Source organism: Salvelinus alpinus, chromosome 7 (assembly GCF_045679555.1).
Source record: "Salvelinus alpinus chromosome 7, SLU_Salpinus.1, whole genome shotgun sequence".
Lineage (NCBI taxonomy): Eukaryota > Metazoa > Chordata > Actinopteri > Salmoniformes > Salmonidae > Salvelinus > Salvelinus alpinus.
In genome coordinates, this window is record NC_092092.1 from 87,669,444 (window position 1) to 87,686,259 (window position 16,816).

A 16,816-nucleotide genomic window follows, 5' to 3' on the forward strand; every position below is an offset into this window, starting at 1 on the left:
CATTCCCTAGTCACTGATGCTACACTACTGTTCCATAGGCTACATGTCCCCATTCCCTAGTCACTGACGCTACACTACTGTTCCATAGGCTACATGTCCCCATTCCCTAGTCACTGACGCTACACTACTGTTCCATAGGCTACATGTCCCCATTCCCTAGTCACTGACGCTACACTACTGTTCCATAGGCTACATGTCCCCATTCCCTAGTCACTGATGCTACACTACTATTCCATAGGCTACATGTCCCCATTCCCTAGTCACTGATGCTACACTACTGTTCCATAGGCTACATGTCCCCATTCCCTAGTCACTGATGCTACACTACTATTCCATAGGCTACATGTCCCCATTCCCTAGTCACTGATGCTACACTACTGTTCCATAGGCTACATGTCCCCATTCCCTAGTCACTGACGCTACACTACTGTTCCATAGGCTACATGTCCCCATTCCCTAGTCACTGATGCTACACTACTGTTCCATAGGCTACATGTCCCCATTCCCTAGTCACTGACGCTACACTACTATTCCATAGGCTACATGTCCCCATTCCCTAGTCACTGATGCTACACTACTGTTCCATAGGCTACATGTCCCCATTCCCTAGTCACTGATGCTACACTACTGTTCCATAGGCTACATGTCCCCATTCCCTAGTCACTGATGCTACACTACTGTTCCATAGGCTACATGTCCCCATTCCCTAGTCACTGATGCTACACTACTATTCCATAGGCTACATGTCCCCATTCCCTAGTCACTGATGCTACACTACTATTTTTATCTGCATGTCTGTAAGGTTGTATGAGGCTTCCAGCCTGCACCTGTCTTATTGCACTATTGAGCAGAAAGGGTTAGGTAGCAGGAAGGGTTAGGTAGTAGGTAGCAGGAATGGTTAGGTAGCAGGAAGGGTTAGGTAGTAGGTAGCAGGAAGGGTTAGGTAGTAGGTAGCAGGAATGGTTAGGTAGCAGGAAGGGTTAGATAGTAGGTAGCAGGAATGGTTAGGTAGCAGGAAGGGTTAGGTAGTAGGTAGCAGGAAGGGTTAGGTAGTAGGTAGCAGGAATGGTTAGGTAGCAGGAAGGGTTAGGTAGTAGGTAGCAGGAAGGGTTAGGTAGTAGGTAGCAGGAATGGTTAGGTAGCAGGAAGGGTTAGGTAGTAGGTAGCAGGAAGGGTTAGGTAGTAGGTAGCAGGAATGGTTAGGTAGCAGGAAGGGTTAGGTAGTAGGTAGCAGGAAGGGTTAGGTAGTAGGTAGCAGGAATGGTTAGGTAGCAGGAAGGGTTAGGTAGTAGGTAGCAGGAAGGGTTAGGTAGTAGGTAGCAGGAATGGTTAGGTAGCAGGAAGGGTTAGGTAGTAGGTAGCAGGAAGGGTTAGGTAGTAGGTAGCAGGAATGGTTAGGTAGCAGGAAGGGTTAGATAGTAGGTAGCAGGAATGGTTAGGTAGCAGGAAGGGTTAGGTAGTAGGTAGCAGGAAGGGTTAGGTAGTAGGTAGCAGGAATGGTTAGGTAGCAGGAAGGGTTAGGTAGTAGGTAGCAGGAAGGGTTAGGTAGTAGGTAGCAGGAATGGTTAGGTAGCAGGAAGGGTTAGGTAGTAGGTAGCAGGAAGGGTTAGGTAGTAGGTAGCAGGAATGGTTAGGTAGCAGGAAGGGTTAGGTAGTAGGTAGCAGGAATGGTTAGGTAGCAGGAAGGGTTAGGTAGTAGGTAGCAGGAAGGGTTAGGTAGTAGGTAGCAGGAATGGTTAGGTAGCAGGAAGGGTTAGGTAGTAGGTAGCAGGAAGGGTTAGGTAGTAGGTAGCAGGAATGGTTAGGTAGCAGGAAGGGTTAGGTAGTAGGTAGCAGGAAGGGTTAGGTAGTAGGTAGCAGGAATGGTTAGGTAGCAGGAAGGGTTAGGTAGTAGGTAGCAGGAAGGGTTAGGTAGTAGGTAGCAGGAATGGTTAGGTAGCAGGAAGGGTTAGGTAGTAGGTAGCAGGAATGGTTAGGTAGCAGGAAGGGTTAGGTAGTAGGTAGCAGGAAGGGTTAGGTAGTAGGTAGCAGGAATGGTTAGGTAGCAGGAAGGGTTAGGTAGTAGGTAGCAGGAAGGGTTAGGTAGTAGGTAGCAGGAATGGTTAGGTAGCAGGAAGGGTTAGGTAGTAGGTAGCAGGAAGGGTTAGGTAGTAGGTAGCAGGAATGGTTAGGTAGCAGGAAGGGTTAGGTAGTAGGTAGCAGGAATGGTTAGGTAGCAGGAAGGGTTAGGTAGTAGGTAGCAGGAAGGGTTAGGTAGTAGGTAGCAGGAATGGTTAGGTAGCAGGAAGGGTTAGGTAGTAGGTAGCAGGAAGGGTTAGGTAGTAGGTAGCAGGAATGGTTAGGTAGCAGGAAGGGTTAGGTAGTAGGTAGCAGGAAGGGTTAGGTAGTAGGTAGCAGGAATGGTTAGGTAGCAGGAAGGGTTAGGTAGTAGGTAGCAGGAAGGGTTAGGTAGTAGGTAGCAGGAAGGGTTAGGTAGTAGGTAGTAGGAAGGGTTAGGTAGTAGGTAGCAGGAATGGTTAGGTAGCAGGAAGGGTTAGGTAGTAGGTAGCAGGAAGGGTTAGGTAGTAGGTAGCAGGAATGGTTAGGTAGCAGGAAGGGTTAGGTAGTAGGTAGCAGGAAGGGTTAGGTAGTAGGTAGCAGGAAGGGTTAGGTAGTAGGTAGTAGGAAGGGTTAGGTAGTAGGTAGCAGGAATGGTTAGGTAGCAGGAAGGGTTAGGTAGTAGGAAGGGTTAGGTAGTAGGTAGCAGGAAGGGTTAGGTAGTAGGTAACAGGAAGGGTTAGGTAGTAGGTAGTAGGAAGGGTTAGGTAGTAGGTAGCAGGAATGGTTAGGTAGCAGGAAGGGTTAGGTAGTAGGTAGCAGGAAGGGTTAGGTAGTAGGTAGCAGGAAGGGTTAGGTAGTAGGTAGTAGGAAGGGTTAGGTAGTAGGTAGCAGGAATGGTTAGGTAGCAGGAAGGGTTAGGTAGTAGGTAGCAGGAAGGGTTAGGTAGTAGGTAGCAGGAAGGGTTAGGTAGTAGGTAGTAGGAAGGGTTAGGTAGTAGGTAACAGGAAGGGTTAGGTAGTAGGTAGTAGGAAGGGTTAGGTAGTAGGTAGCAGGAATGGTTAGGTAGCAGGAAGGGTTAGGTAGTAGGTAGCAGGAAGGGTTAGGTAGTAGGAAGGGTTAGGTAGTAGGTAGCAGGAAGGGTTAGGTAGTAGGTAGCAGGAAGGGTTAGGTAGTAGGTAGCAGGAAGGGTTAGGTAGTAGGTAGCAGGAGGGGTTAGGTAGTAGGTAGCAGGAAGGGTTAGGTAGTAGGTAGCAGGAAGGGTTAGGTAGTAGGTAGCAGGAATGGTTAGGTAGCAGGAAGGGTTAGGTAGTAGGTAGTAGGAAGGGTTAGGTAGTAGGTAGCAGGAATGGTTAGGTAGCAGGAAGGGTTAGGTAGTAGGTAGTAGGAAGGGTTAGGTAGTAGGTAGCAGGAAGGGTTAGGTAGTAGGTAGTAGGAAGGGTTAGGTAGTAGGTAGCAGGAATGGTTAGGTAGTAGGAAGGGTTAGGGTTAGGTAGCAGGAAGGGTTAGGTAGTAGGTAGCAGGAAGGGTTAGGTAGTAGGTAGCAGGAAGGGTTAGGTAGTAGGTAGCAGGAATGGTTAGGTAGCAGGAAGGGTTAGGTAGTAGGTAGTAGGAAGGGTTAGGTAGTAGGTAGCAGGAATGGTTAGGTAGCAGGAAGGGTTAGGTAGTAGGTAGCAGGAAGGGTTAGGTAGTAGGTAGCAGGAAGGGTTAGGTAGTAGGTAGCAGGAAGGGTTAGGTAGTAGGTAGCAGGAGGGGTTAGGTAGTAGGTAGCAGGAAGGGTTCGGTAGTAGGTAGCAGGAAGGGTTAGGTAGTAGGTAGCAGGAATGGTTAGGTAGCAGGAAGGGTTAGGTAGTAGGTAGTAGGAAGGGTTAGGTAGTAGGTAGCAGGAAGGGTTAGGTAGTAGGTAGTAGGAAGGGTTAGGTAGTAGGTAGCAGGAATGGTTAGGTAGTAGGAAGGGTTAGGGTTAGGTAGCAGGAAGGGTTAGGTAGTAGGTAGCAGGAAGGGTTAGGTAGTAGGTAGCAGGAAGGGTTAGGTAGTAGGTAGCAGGAAGGGTTAGGTAGTAGGTAGCAGGAAGGGTTAGGTAGTAGGTAGCAGGAATGGTTAGGTAGCAGGAAGGGTTAGGTAGTAGGTAGCAGGAAGGGTTAGGTAGTAGGTAGTAGGTAGCAGGAAGGGTTAGGTAGTAGGTAGCAGGAAGGGTTAGGTAGCAGGAAGGGTTAGGTAGTAGGTAGCAGGAAGGGTTAGGTAGCAGGAAGGGTTAGGTAGTAGGTAGCAGGAAGGGTTAGGTAGTAGGTAGCAGGAAGGGTTAGGTAGTAGGTAGCAGGAATGGTTAGGTAGCAGGAAGGGTTAGGTAGTAGGTAACAGGAAGGGTTAGGTAGTAGGTAGCAGGAAGGGTTAGGTAGTAGGTAGCAGGAAGGGTTAGGTAGTAGGTAGTAGGAAGGGTTAGGTAGTAGGTAGCAGGAATGGTTAGGTAGCAGGAAGGGTTAGGTAGTAGGTAGCAGGAAGGGTTAGGTAGTAGGTAGCAGGAAGGGTTAGGTAGTAGGTAGCAGGAAGGGTTAGGTAGTAGGTAGCAGGAGGGGTTAGGTAGTAGGTAGCAGGAAGGGTTAGGTAGTAGGTAGCAGGAAGGGTTAGGTAGCAGGAAGGGTTAGGTAGTAGGTAGTAGGAAGTAGGTAGCAGGAAGGGTTAGGTAGTAGGTAGCAGGAAGGGTTAGGTAGTAGGTAGCAGGAAGGGTTAGGTAGTAGGTAGCAGGAAGGGTTAGGTAGTAGGTAGCAGGAAGGGTTAGGTAGTAGGTAGTAGGAAGGGTTAGGTAGTAGGTAGCAGGAATGGTTAGGTAGCAGGAAGGGTTAGGTAGTAGGTAGCAGGAAGGGTTAGGTAGTAGGTAGCAGGAAGGGTTAGGTAGTAGGTAGCAGGAAGGGTTAGGTAGTAGGTAGCAGGAAGGGTTAGGTAGTAGGTAGCAGGAAGGGTTAGGTAGTAGGTAGCAGGAGGGGTTAGGTAGTAGGTAGCAGGAAGGGTTAGGTAGTAGGTAGCAGGAATGGTTAGGTAGCAGGAAGGGTTAGGTAGTAGGTAGCAGGAAGGGTTAGGTAGTAGGTAGCAGGAAGGGTTAGGTAGTAGGTAGCAGGAAGGGTTAGGTAGCAGGTAGCAGGAAGGGTTAGGTAGTAGGTAGCAGGAAGGGTTAGGTAGTAGGTAGCAGGAATGGTTAGGTAGCAGGAAGGGTTAGGTAGTAGGTAGCAGGAAGGGTTAGGTAGTAGGTAGCAGGAAGGGTTAGGTAGTAGGTAGCAGGAATGGTTAGGTAGCAGGAAGGGTTAGGTAGTAGGTAGTAGGAAGGGTTAGGTAGTAGGTAGCAGGAATGGTTAGGTAGCAGGAAGGGTTAGGTAGTAGGTAGTAGGAAGGGTTAGGTAGTAGGTAGCAGGAAGGGTTAGGTAGTAGGTAGTAGGAAGGGTTAGGTAGTAGGTAGCAGGAATGGTTAGGTAGTAGGAAGGGTTAGGGTTAGGTAGCAGGAAGGGTTAGGTAGTAGGTAGCAGGAAGGGTTAGGTAGTAGGTAGCAGGAAGGGTTAGGTAGTAGGTAGCAGGAGGGGTTAGGTAGTAGGTAGCAGGAAGGGTTAGGTAGTAGGTAGCAGGAAGGGTTAGGTAGTAGGTAGCAGGAATGGTTAGGTAGCAGGAAGGGTTAGGTAGTAGGTAGTAGGAAGGGTTAGGTAGTAGGTAGCAGGAATGGTTAGGTAGCAGGAAGGGTTAGGTAGTAGGTAGTAGGAAGGGTTAGGTAGTAGGTAGCAGGAAGGGTTAGGTAGTAGGTAGTAGGAAGGGTTAGGTAGTAGGTAGCAGGAATGGTTAGGTAGTAGGAAGGGTTAGGGTTAGGTAGCAGGAAGGGTTAGGTAGTAGGTAGCAGGAAGGGTTAGGTAGTAGGTAGCAGGAAGGGTTAGGTAGTAGGTAGCAGGAATGGTTAGGTAGCAGGAAGGGTTAGGTAGTAGGTAGTAGGAAGGGTTAGGTAGTAGGTAGCAGGAATGGTTAGGTAGCAGGAAGGGTTAGGTAGTAGGTAGCAGGAAGGGTTAGGTAGTAGGTAGCAGGAAGGGTTAGGTAGTAGGTAGCAGGAAGGGTTAGGTAGTAGGTAGCAGGAGGGGTTAGGTAGTAGGTAGCAGGAAGGGTTCGGTAGTAGGTAGCAGGAAGGGTTAGGTAGTAGGTAGCAGGAATGGTTAGGTAGTAGGTAGCAGGAATGGTTAGGTAGCAGGAAGGGTTAGGTAGTAGGTAGCAGGAAGGGTTAGGTAGTAGGTAGTAGGTAGCAGGAAGGGTTAGGTAGTAGGTAGCAGGAAGGGTTAGGTAGTAGGTAGTAGGAAGGGTTAGGTAGTAGGTAGCAGGAAGGGTTAGGTAGTAGGTAGCAGGAATGGTTAGGTAGCAGGAAGGGTTAGGTAGTAGGTAGCAGGAAGGGTTAGGTAGTAGGTAGTAGGTAGCAGGAAGGGTTAGGTAGTAGGTAGCAGGAAGGGTTAGGTAGTAGGTAGTAGGAAGGGTTAGGTAGTAGGTAGCAGGAATGGTTAGGTAGCAGGAAGGGTTAGGTAGTAGGTAGCAGGAAGGGTTAGGTAGTAGGTAGTAGGAAGGGTTAGGTAGTAGGTAGCAGGAATGGTTAGGTAGTAGGAAGGGTTAGGGTTAGGTAGCAGGAAGGGTTAGGTAGTAGGTAGCAGGAAGGGTTAGGTAGTAGGTAGTAGGAAGGGTTAGGTAGTAGGTAGCAGGAAGGGTTAGGTAGTAGGTAGCAGGAGGGGTTAGGTAGTAGGTAGCAGGAAGGGTTAGGTAGTAGGTAGCAGGAAGGGTTAGGTAGTAGGTAGCAGGAAGGGTTAGGTAGTAGGTAGCAGGAAGGGTTAGGTAGTAGGTAGCAGGAAGGGTTAGGTAGTAGGTAGCAGGAAGGGTTTGGTAGTAGGAAGGGTTAGGTAGTAGGTAGTAGGAAGGGTTAGGTAGTAGGTAGCAGGAAGGGTTAGGTAGTAGGTAGCAGGAAGGGTTAGGTAGTAGGTAGCAGGAAGGGTTAGGTAGTAGGTAGCAGGAAGGGTTTGGTAGTAGGAAGGGTTAGGTAGTAGGTAGTAGGAAGGGTTAGGTAGTAGGTAGCAGGAAGGGTTAGGTAGTAGGTAGTAGGAAGGGTTAGGTAGTAGGTAGCGGGAATGGTTAGGTAGTAGGAAGGGTTAGGGTTAGGTAGCAGGAAGGGTTAGGTAGTAGGTAGCAGGAAGGGTTAGGTAGTAGGTAGTAGGAAGGGTTAGGTAGTAGGTAGCAGGAAGGGTTAGGTAGTAGGTAGCAGGAAGGGTTAGGTAGTAGGTAACAGGAAGGGTTAGGTAGTAGGTAGCAGGAAGGGTTAGGTAGTAGGTAGTAGGAAGGGTTAGGTAGTAGGTAGCAGGAAGGGTTAGGTAGTAGGTAGCAGGAAGGGTTAGGTAGTAGGTAGCAGGAAGGGTTAGGTAGTAGGTAGCAGGAAGGGTTAGGTAGTAGGTAGCAGGAAGGGTTAGGTAGTAGGTAACAGGAAGGGTTAGGTAGTAGGTAGCAGGAAGGGTTAGGTAGTAGGTAGTAGGAAGGGTTAGGTAGTAGGTAGCAGGAAGGGTTAGGTAGTAGGTAGCAGGAAGGGTTAGGTAGTAGGTAGCAGGAAGGGTTAGGTAGTAGGTAGCAGGAGGGGTTAGGTAGCAGGAAGGGTTAGGTAGTAGGTAGCAGGAAGGGTTAGGTAGCAGGAAGGGTTAGGTAGTAGGTAGCAGGAAGGGTTAGGTAGTAGGTAGCAGGAAGGGTTAGGTAGCAGGAAGGGTTAGGTAGTAGGTAACAGGAAGGGTTAGGTAGTAGGTAACAGGAAGGGTTAGGTAGTAGGTAGCAGGAAGGGTTAGGTAGTAGGTAGCAGGAAGGGTTAGGTAGTAGGTAGCAGGAAGGGTTAGGTAGTAGGTAGCAGGAATGGTTAGGTAGCAGGAAGGGTTAGGTAGTAGGTAGCAGGAAGGGTTAGGTAGTAGGTAGCAGGAAGGGTTAGGTAGTAGGTAGCAGGAAGGGTTAGGTAGCAGGAAGGGTTAGGGTTAGGTAGTAGGTAGCAGGAAGGGTTAGGTAGTAGGTAACAGGAAGGGTTAGGTAGTAGGTAGCAGGAAGGGTTAGGTAGTAGGTAGCAGGAAGGGTTAGGTAGTAGGTAGCAGGAAGGGTTAGGTAGTAGGTAGCAGGAAGGGTTAGGTAGTAGGTAGCAGGAAGGGTTAGGTAGCAGGAAGGGTTAGGTAGTAGGTAGTAGGTAGCAGGAAGGGTTAGGTAGTAGGTAACAGGAAGGGTTAGGTAGTAGGTAGTAGGAAGGGTTAGGTAGTAGGTAGCAGGAAGGGTTAGGTAGTAGGTAGTGTGTGTGTCAGTCTAAAAACCACGTCCTTTCCAATCGCTCCTCTAAAAACCATAGGACAGAAAACTGCAGCTCCAAATACGCTCCATTCATTAAAATCACAATTTAACCAACCTATTTTTGTGAGTACCTGGGCCTACCATTTGGTTTTGAAGTATTGAAACCAAACCACATGATTTGAATAAAAAGTATTTTTATAAACATGAAAAGATGAATGTAAGAGGCATTCATCATATACACTCTCTAAATAGGCTACATGTCATGTTGAACAGCATATACACTCTCTAAATAGGCTACATGCCATGTTGAACAGCATATACACTCTCTAAATAGGCTACATGCCATGTTGAACAGCATATACACTCTCTAAATAGGCTACATGCCATGTTGAACAGTATATACACTCTCTAAATAGGCTACATGTCATGTTGAACAGCATATACACTCTCTAAATAGGCTACATGCCATGTTGAACAGTATATACACTCTCTAAATAGGCTACATGTCATGTTGAACAGCATATACACTCTCTAAATAGGCTACATGTCATGTTGAACAGCATATACACTCTCTAAATAGGCTACATGTCATGTTGAACAGCATATACACTCTCTAAATAGGCTACATGTCATGTTGAACAGCATATACACTCTCTAAATAGGTCAGGAGCCAGACAGGGAGCCTAAGAAGGAACTAAAATGAATTATTTAGGCTATATTATTTCAAGGCTATAACCTACAAAGAAATACATCTTGAAGCATTTGGGAGTGTGACACAATAGGCTGGTAGGGACATAAAGCGCTCAGCATTTAAACAACATTTAGTTGTATTAAATTATTAAAGTCTATAAATTGCGCATAAAGGCTGTGACTTACTTAGAATTAAATACAAAGAAATGAAAAATGCCTCATTAGTCTCAGTCTACAGTGTCTTTGAATTCACTTTTAGAAACGTGAGTCTGGCCAGTCTGGGGCTTCAGGCTCAGGTGATGGTTCCTGGAGAGTCAGTCTGGGGCTTCAGGCTCATGTGATGGTTCCTGGAGAGTCAGTCTGGGGCTTCAGGCTCATGTGATGGTTCCGGGAGAGTCAGTCTGGGGCTTCAGGCTCATGTGATGGTTCCGGGAGAGTCAGTCTGGGGCTTCAGGCTCATGTGATGGTTCCTGGAGAGTCAGTCTGGGGCTTCAGGCTCATGTGATGGTTCCTGGAGTCAGTCTGGGGCTTCAGGCTCGTGTGATGGTTCCTGGAGTCAGTCTGGGGCTTCAGGCTCATGTGATGGTTCCTGGAGTCAGTCTGGGGCTTCAGGCTCATGTGATGGTTCCTGGAGAGTCGGTCTGGGGCTTCAGGCTCATGTGATGGTTCCTGGAGAGTCAGTCTGGGGCTTCAGGCTCATGTGATGGTTCCTGGAGAGTCAGTCTGGGGCTTCAGGCTCATGTGATGGTTCCTGGAGTCAGTCTGGGGCTTCAGGCTCATGTGATGGTTCCGGGAGAGTCAGTCTGGGGCTTCAGGCTCATGTGATGGTTCCTGGAGTCAGTCTGGGGCTTCAGGCTCATGTGATGGTTCCTGGAGAGTCAGTCTGGGGCTTCAGGCTCATGTGATGGTTCCGGGAGAGTCAGTCTGGGGCTTCAGGCTCATGTGATGGTTCCTGGAGAGTCAGTCTGGGGCTTCAGGCTCATGTGATGGTTCCTGGAGTCAGTCTGGGGCTTCAGGCTCATGTGATGGTTCCTGGAGTCAGTCTGGGGCTTCAGGCTCATGTGATGGTTCCTGGAGTCAGTCTGGGGCTTCAGGCTCATGTGATGGTTCCTGGAGAGTCAGTCTGGGGCTTCAGGCTCATGTGATGGTTCCTGGAGTTAGTCTGGGGCTTCAGGCTCGTGTGATGGTTCCTGGAGTCAGTCTGGGGCTTCAGGCTCATGTGATGGTTCCTGGAGTCAGTCTGGGGCTTCAGGCTCATGTGATGGTTCCTGGAGAGTCAGTCTGGGGCTTCAGGCTCATGTGATGGTTCCTGGAGAGTCAGTCTGGGGCTTCAGGCTCATGTGATGGTTCCTGGAGAGTCAGTCTGGGGCTTCAGGCTCATGTGATGGTTCCTGGAGTCAGTCTGGGGCTTCAGGCTCATGTGATGGTTCCGGGAGAGTCAGTCTGGGGCTTCAGGCTCATGTGATGGTTCCTGGAGTCAGTCTGGGGCTTCAGGCTCATGTGATGGTTCCTGGAGAGTCAGTCTGGGGCTTCAGGCTCATGTGATGGTTCCGGGAGAGTCAGTCTGGGGCTTCAGGCTCATGTGATGGTTCCTGGAGAGTCAGTCTGGGGCTTCAGGCTCATGTGATGGTTCCTGGAGTCAGTCTGGGGCTTCAGGCTCATGTGATGGTTCCTGGAGTCAGTCTGGGGCTTCAGGCTCATGTGATGGTTCCTGGAGTCAGTCTGGGGCTTCAGGCTCATGTGATGGTTCCTGGAGTCAGTCTGGGGCTTCAGGCTCATGTGATGGTTCCTGGAGAGTCAGTCTGGGGCTTCAGGCTCATGTGATGGTTCCGGGAGAGTCAGTCTGGGGCTTCAGGCTCATGTGATGGTTCCTGGAGAGTCAGTCTGGGGCTTCAGGCTCATGTGATGGTTCCTGGAGTCAGTCTGGGGCTTCAGGCTCATGTGATGGTTCCTGGAGTCAGTCTGGGGCTTCAGGCTCATGTGATGGTTCCTGGAGTCAGTCTGGGGCTTCAGGCTCATGTGATGGTTCCTGGAGTCAGTCTGGGGCTTCAGGCTCATGTGATGGTGCCTGGAGTCAGTCTGGGGCTTCAGGCTCATGTGATGGTTCCGGGAGAGTCAGTCTGGGGCTTCAGGCTCATGTGATGGTTCCTGGAGTCAGTCTGGGGCTTCAGGCTCATGTGATGGTTCCTGGAGTCAGTCTGGGGCTTCAGGCTCATGTGATGGTTCCTGGAGAGTCAGTCTGGGGCTTCAGGCTCATGTGATGGTTCCTGGAGAGTCAGTCTGGGGCTTCAGGCTCATGTGATGGTTCCTGGGGCTTCAGTCTGGGGCTTCAGGTTCATGTGATGGTTCCTGGAGTCAGTCTGGGGCTTCAGGCTCATGTGATGGTTCCTGGAGTCAGTCTGGGGCTTCAGGCTCATGTGATGGTTCCTGGAGAGTCAGCTGGCAGTGGAGAATATCCTCTCCACACTTACAGAGCCACTGGGGATGATAAACACCCTTTGGCCACTCTGCCAGGCTGGGCAGAGATGTAGTTTTTTAAATAGTTTTTATGTTTCTATAGGTAGGCCTAAAAGTTTTTTTTTTTTTGTCAAATAACCCAATCAAAACGGAAAGCTCCTTGAAAGTGGGAATATGCCAGGCCTATTGGGCCAAAATGAATTATAGCCTATTGTATAGATAATAGAACACAAATGAACTAAACTTTTAAGAGATCTGATTTTTAGTTTATAAATACTTTGCTACAATGACACACTTAGTTACCTACTGTCAAAGACACGACACTACCCACCTCATTCCTTTCTTTTATAGCATGCGAAGGCATGTGTACATAATGGGTACACCATAATGCTCCGGGACACGTGTCTTTTCAGATTCTACAATGATTGTTTAGTTGTGGACACTACATCACCACACTCCCTCTCTTGGTCCTCATCTTTCTAAGTCAACTTCATTTTGCACCTGTGTGTTTTAGCAGTTTCCTTTTTAAAATATGTAGTGAGCTCCATGACAGTAACTAAAGCAAGGGGCCATTAGCAGCACACAAGTAGACTACAAATGCATGCTGGGCCAGGCATGCCCTGAGCTCGTGAAGTGAGCGAGAGAAGACCGACGCTCCAGCCTTCAGGAATGTCGCTCAGCGGCTCACACTCTGCTCCTTGCTCCAGCTCCACAGTCTGGTGTTCACTGATACCTACCTCATCATGCGGATGTGGAGAGCAGCATGTGTCAAGACCGGCCCATGTTTATTCCATAGGGAATATTTGTTTACATAAATAATCTATCAATAATTTATAACGGATGTATCTGATTGTGGAGCTGGGAACCTCTCAGTGCAGGTGTGGAGCGTCTGTTTGACGTCCCGATGGGTTTAAATCCTATTGAGTTTAGTTACACGTGGCATCTCTTAACGTGCCGTGTTGCCTACTAGTGTGTGTAGGCTATGACTGTAGGCTATGACGGTTCCTCTCTGCTGTGAATATGTGATGTGGTTTTTTCTTCGCAGAGAGAAAAAGAGATAATATGGTAATCTATGTAGCAGTGACGACCGACTGCTGGATAATACCTCGGACAGATGTCCCGAGCCAAGAAGGAGCAGCGCATGCTTGGAGAAGCCCGTGCAGTCTTCCAATAACAAGGCTGTTGTATGACAAATATAACGTTTATATCTTGTTTATTTACGCATACACAGAGCTGTTATGGGTAGCCTATTTGCACAAATACAGCCCTCCATAGTAAGGCATATAGTATAATAAGGTGCTGTGAGCCTGTGAATAACGATATAATTGAACGCGCTTCTTACCTCAGCTACTGGTTGCAACCAAACTGCGTTTTTTCCCTGTCGTGAAGGAATCTCTCTTTCGCCTTTTAGACCGGTATCAGAGATGTGTCTTTCCCTGGAAACACGGACAGGTCTGCGGCATGATCCCGTGTTCTACAGCCGCCAACAGAACACCGGGCCTCGGGTAGAGGCAGGTGGACGCGCCTCTCTCTCAGTGATGGAGGAGAAGGCAGAGAGATCCTCCTCTCCCCCGCCGCTCCATTTTCAATTAGCCTACACAATGATTGGTATTCCAGGAACGGAGCTAGGTAAATGTATGGATGTCAGTCAGCAGTGTGCCATGCAAAAGGTAAAGGCCGTCCAGTCAGGCGGGCTGTAACTCCAGCGGGTCTGTACCTCTATGAGGAGATTGACGCTGCCATTGTCACCGCGGCGATGGAGGTTTCGTCTTCCTTTTTTCCTTCAGCTGGACCTCTCCTTGCCGGGCAGAGTGTCACAGCTAAGCGCGCTCCTGCTCTGCTCTCTCTGTCTTTTCTCTTCCACTCCCCCGACCTATGATGAGAGCGTGACACGCGAACCAATTGAATCGACGCAAGCAAGGCCACACACGCAGGCATTGCTCACTGGACGCGCTGCGAGCATGCAGTAAATGAGGGGTACGAGTCCAGAGAAGGGCGACCCGGCCGGTCTAAATACTGTATGATAATTACACTGGGACACTGCATAATACATAATCATATATTATTACCTAGTGACATTCATATATAATCGTCTATATATCATAGTCACTGCCAATGGAATGTAACCATACACTAATGTAGCCTGACATTCACATACATGAGCAGTAAAGTACACACTATACATATTAACTAGATAAGTCCATCTAGAGAATGGACAGTGGGCCCATAGGGAGAGTCCTTGTGGACGTCCCAAATGGTAACCTATAGGCCTATAGTGCAACACTTTTCACCAGAGCCCAGGGCACTATATAGTGAATAGGATGCCATTTGGGATGCCATTTGGGATGTAGTCCCTTGTTTTGTCAGAGGCTGACCTCTGAGGCAGTATGACCTCACCCGGTCCCTAAAGGTACAGCTAGCCTGACCCTAACCCTTTAACCATGACCTCACCCGGTCATCTGACAGCTAGCCTGACCCTAACCCTTTAACCATGACCTCACCCGGTCATCTGACAGCTAGCCTGACCCTAACCCTTTAACCATGACCTCACCCGGTCATCTGACAGCTAGCCTGACCCTAACCCTTTAACCATGACCTCACCCGGTCATCTGACAGCTAGCCTGACCCTAACCCTTTAACCATGACCTCACCCGGTCATCTGACAGCTAGCCTGACCCTAACCCTTTAACCATGACCTCACCCGGTCATCTGACAGCTAGCCTGACCCTAACCCTTTAACCATGACCTCACCCGGTCATCTGACAGCTAGCCTGACCCTAACCCTTTAACCATGACCTCACCCGGTCATCTGACAGCTAGCCTGACCCTAACCCTTTAACCATGACCTCACCCGGTCATCTGACAGCTAGCCTGACCCTAACCCTTTAACCATGACCTCACCCGGTCATCTGACAGCTAGCCTGACCCTAACCCTTTAACCATGACCTCACCCGGTCATCTGACAGCTAGCCTGACCCTAACCCTTTAACCATGACCTCACCCGGTCATCTGACAGCTAGCCTGACCCTAACCCTTTAACCATGACCTCACCCGGTCATCTGACAGCTAGCCTGACCCTAACCCTTTAACCATGACCTCACCCGGTCATCTGACAGCTAGCCTGACCCTAACCCTTTAACCATGACCTCACCCGGTCATCTGACAGCTAGCCTGACCCTAACCCTTTAACCATGACCTCACCCGGTCATCTGACAGCTAGCGGTCAACTTCACGTTAATAACACCTTTTATTTCTCAATCAACTTTTTCATCCAGACCAGAGTATTCCTGTACATAATGTATTATAGATATGCATAGTTCATATATATTACCAGACCAGAGTATTCCTGTACATAATGTATTATAGATATTTGAATATGATATATATATATGAATACACTGCTCAAAAAAATAAAGGGAACACTAAAATAACACATCCTAGATCTGAATGAATGAAATATTCTCATTAAATACTTTTTTCTTTACATAGTTGAATGTGCTGACAACAAAACCACACAAAAATTATCAATGGAAATCAAATTTATCAACCCATGGAGGTCTGGTTTTGGAGTAACACTCAAAATTAAAGTGGAAAACCACACTACAGGCTGATCCAACTTTGATGTAATGTCCTTAAAACAAGTCAAAATGAGGCTCAGTAGTGTGTGTGGCCTCCACGTGCCTGTATGACCTCCCTACAACGTCTGGGCATGCTCCTGATGAGGTGGTGGATGGTCTCCTGAGGGATCTCCTCCCAGACCTTGACTAAAGCATCCGCCAACTCCTGGACAGTCTGTGGTGCAACGTGGCTTTGGTGGATGGAGCGAGACATGATGTCCCAGATGTGCTCAATTGGATTCAGGTCTGGGGAACGGGCGGGCCAGTCCATAGCATCAATGCCTTCCTCTTGCAGGAACTGCTGACACACTCCAGCCACATGAGGTCTAGCATTGTCTTGCATTAGGAGGAACCCAGGGCCAACCGCACCAGCATATGGTCTCACAAGGGGTCTGAGGATCTCATCTCGGTACCTAATGGCAGTCAGACTACCTTTGGCGAGCACATGGAGGGCTGTGCGGCCCCCCAAAGAAATGCCACCCCACACCATGACTGACCCACCGCCAAACCGGCCATGCTGGAGGATGTTGCAGGGAGCAGAACGTTCTCCACGGCGTCTCCAGACTCTGTCACGTCTGTCACATGTGCTCAGTGTGAACCTGCTTTCATCTGTGAAGAGCCAGTGGCGAATTTGCCAATCTTGGTGTTCTCTGGCAAATGCCAACCCCCACCTGTGGACGTCGGGCCCTCATACCACCCTCATGGAGTCTGTTTCTGACCGTTTGAGCAGACACATGCACATTTGTGGCCTGCTGGAGGTCATTTTGCAGGGCTCTGGCAGTGCTCCTCCTGATCCTCCTTGCACAAAGGCGGAGGTAGCGGTCCTGCTGCTGGGTTGTTGCCCTCCTACGGCCTCCTCCACGTCTCCTGATGTACTGGCCTGTCTCCTGGTAGCGCCTCCATGCTCTGGACACTACGCTGACAGACACAGCAAACCTTCTTGCCACAGCTCGCATTGATGTGCCATCCTGGATGAGCTGCACTACCTGAGCCACTTGTGTGGGTTGTAGACTCCGTCTCATGCTACCACTAGAGTGAAAGCACCGCCAGCATTCAAAAGTAACCAAAACATCAGCCAGGAAGCATAGGAACTGAGAAGTGGTCTGTGGTCACCACCTGCAGAACCACTCCTTTATTGGGGGTGTCTTGCAAATTGCCTATAATTTCCACCTGTTGTCTATTCCATTTGCACAACAGCATGTGAAATGTATTGTCAATCAGTGTTGCTTCCTAAGTGGACAGTTTGATTTCACAGAAGTGTGATTGGCTTGGAGTTACATTGTGTTGTTTAAGTGTTCCCTTTATTTTTTTGAGCAGTGTATATTACATCCAGACCAGAGTATATCTATAGCTGTGTTTAGAATGGCAGCCCATCTTTTGAACAATCACATCAGCTCTGAAAAAGATCTGATGTGATTTATCAAAAGACCAATTAGTGGAAATAAAAGATCAGATTTGGGCTGCCTGTGTGAACGCTGCCTAGGGTCCTTCTAATCAGAGTATTATTATAGGGTTAGGGTATTCCTGTACATCTCTAGGGTCCTTCTAATCAGAGGTCAAATCAAATTGTATTTGTCACATGCGCCGAATACAACAGGTGTCGATCTTAGAGTGAAATGCTTCCTTACAAGCCCTTAACAAACAATGCAGTTTTCAGAAAATACATAAAAAAGTAACAAATAGAGCAGCAGTAAAATAAC

General features: G+C 48.6%; 1 protein-coding gene across 1 annotated transcript in view; it reads right to left on the bottom strand.

Moving 5' to 3' along the window:
* The window catches only part of LOC139581817 (neurite extension and migration factor-like), a 128,019-nt gene extending 114,551 nt beyond the window's left edge, over nt 1-13,468 (bottom strand). Inside the window, 1 exon segment of the mRNA XM_071412004.1 lies at nt 12,842-13,468. The gene's annotated coding sequence lies outside the window, so the exon portion shown is untranslated.
* Between the last annotated feature and the right edge of the window lie 3,348 nt (nt 13,469-16,816).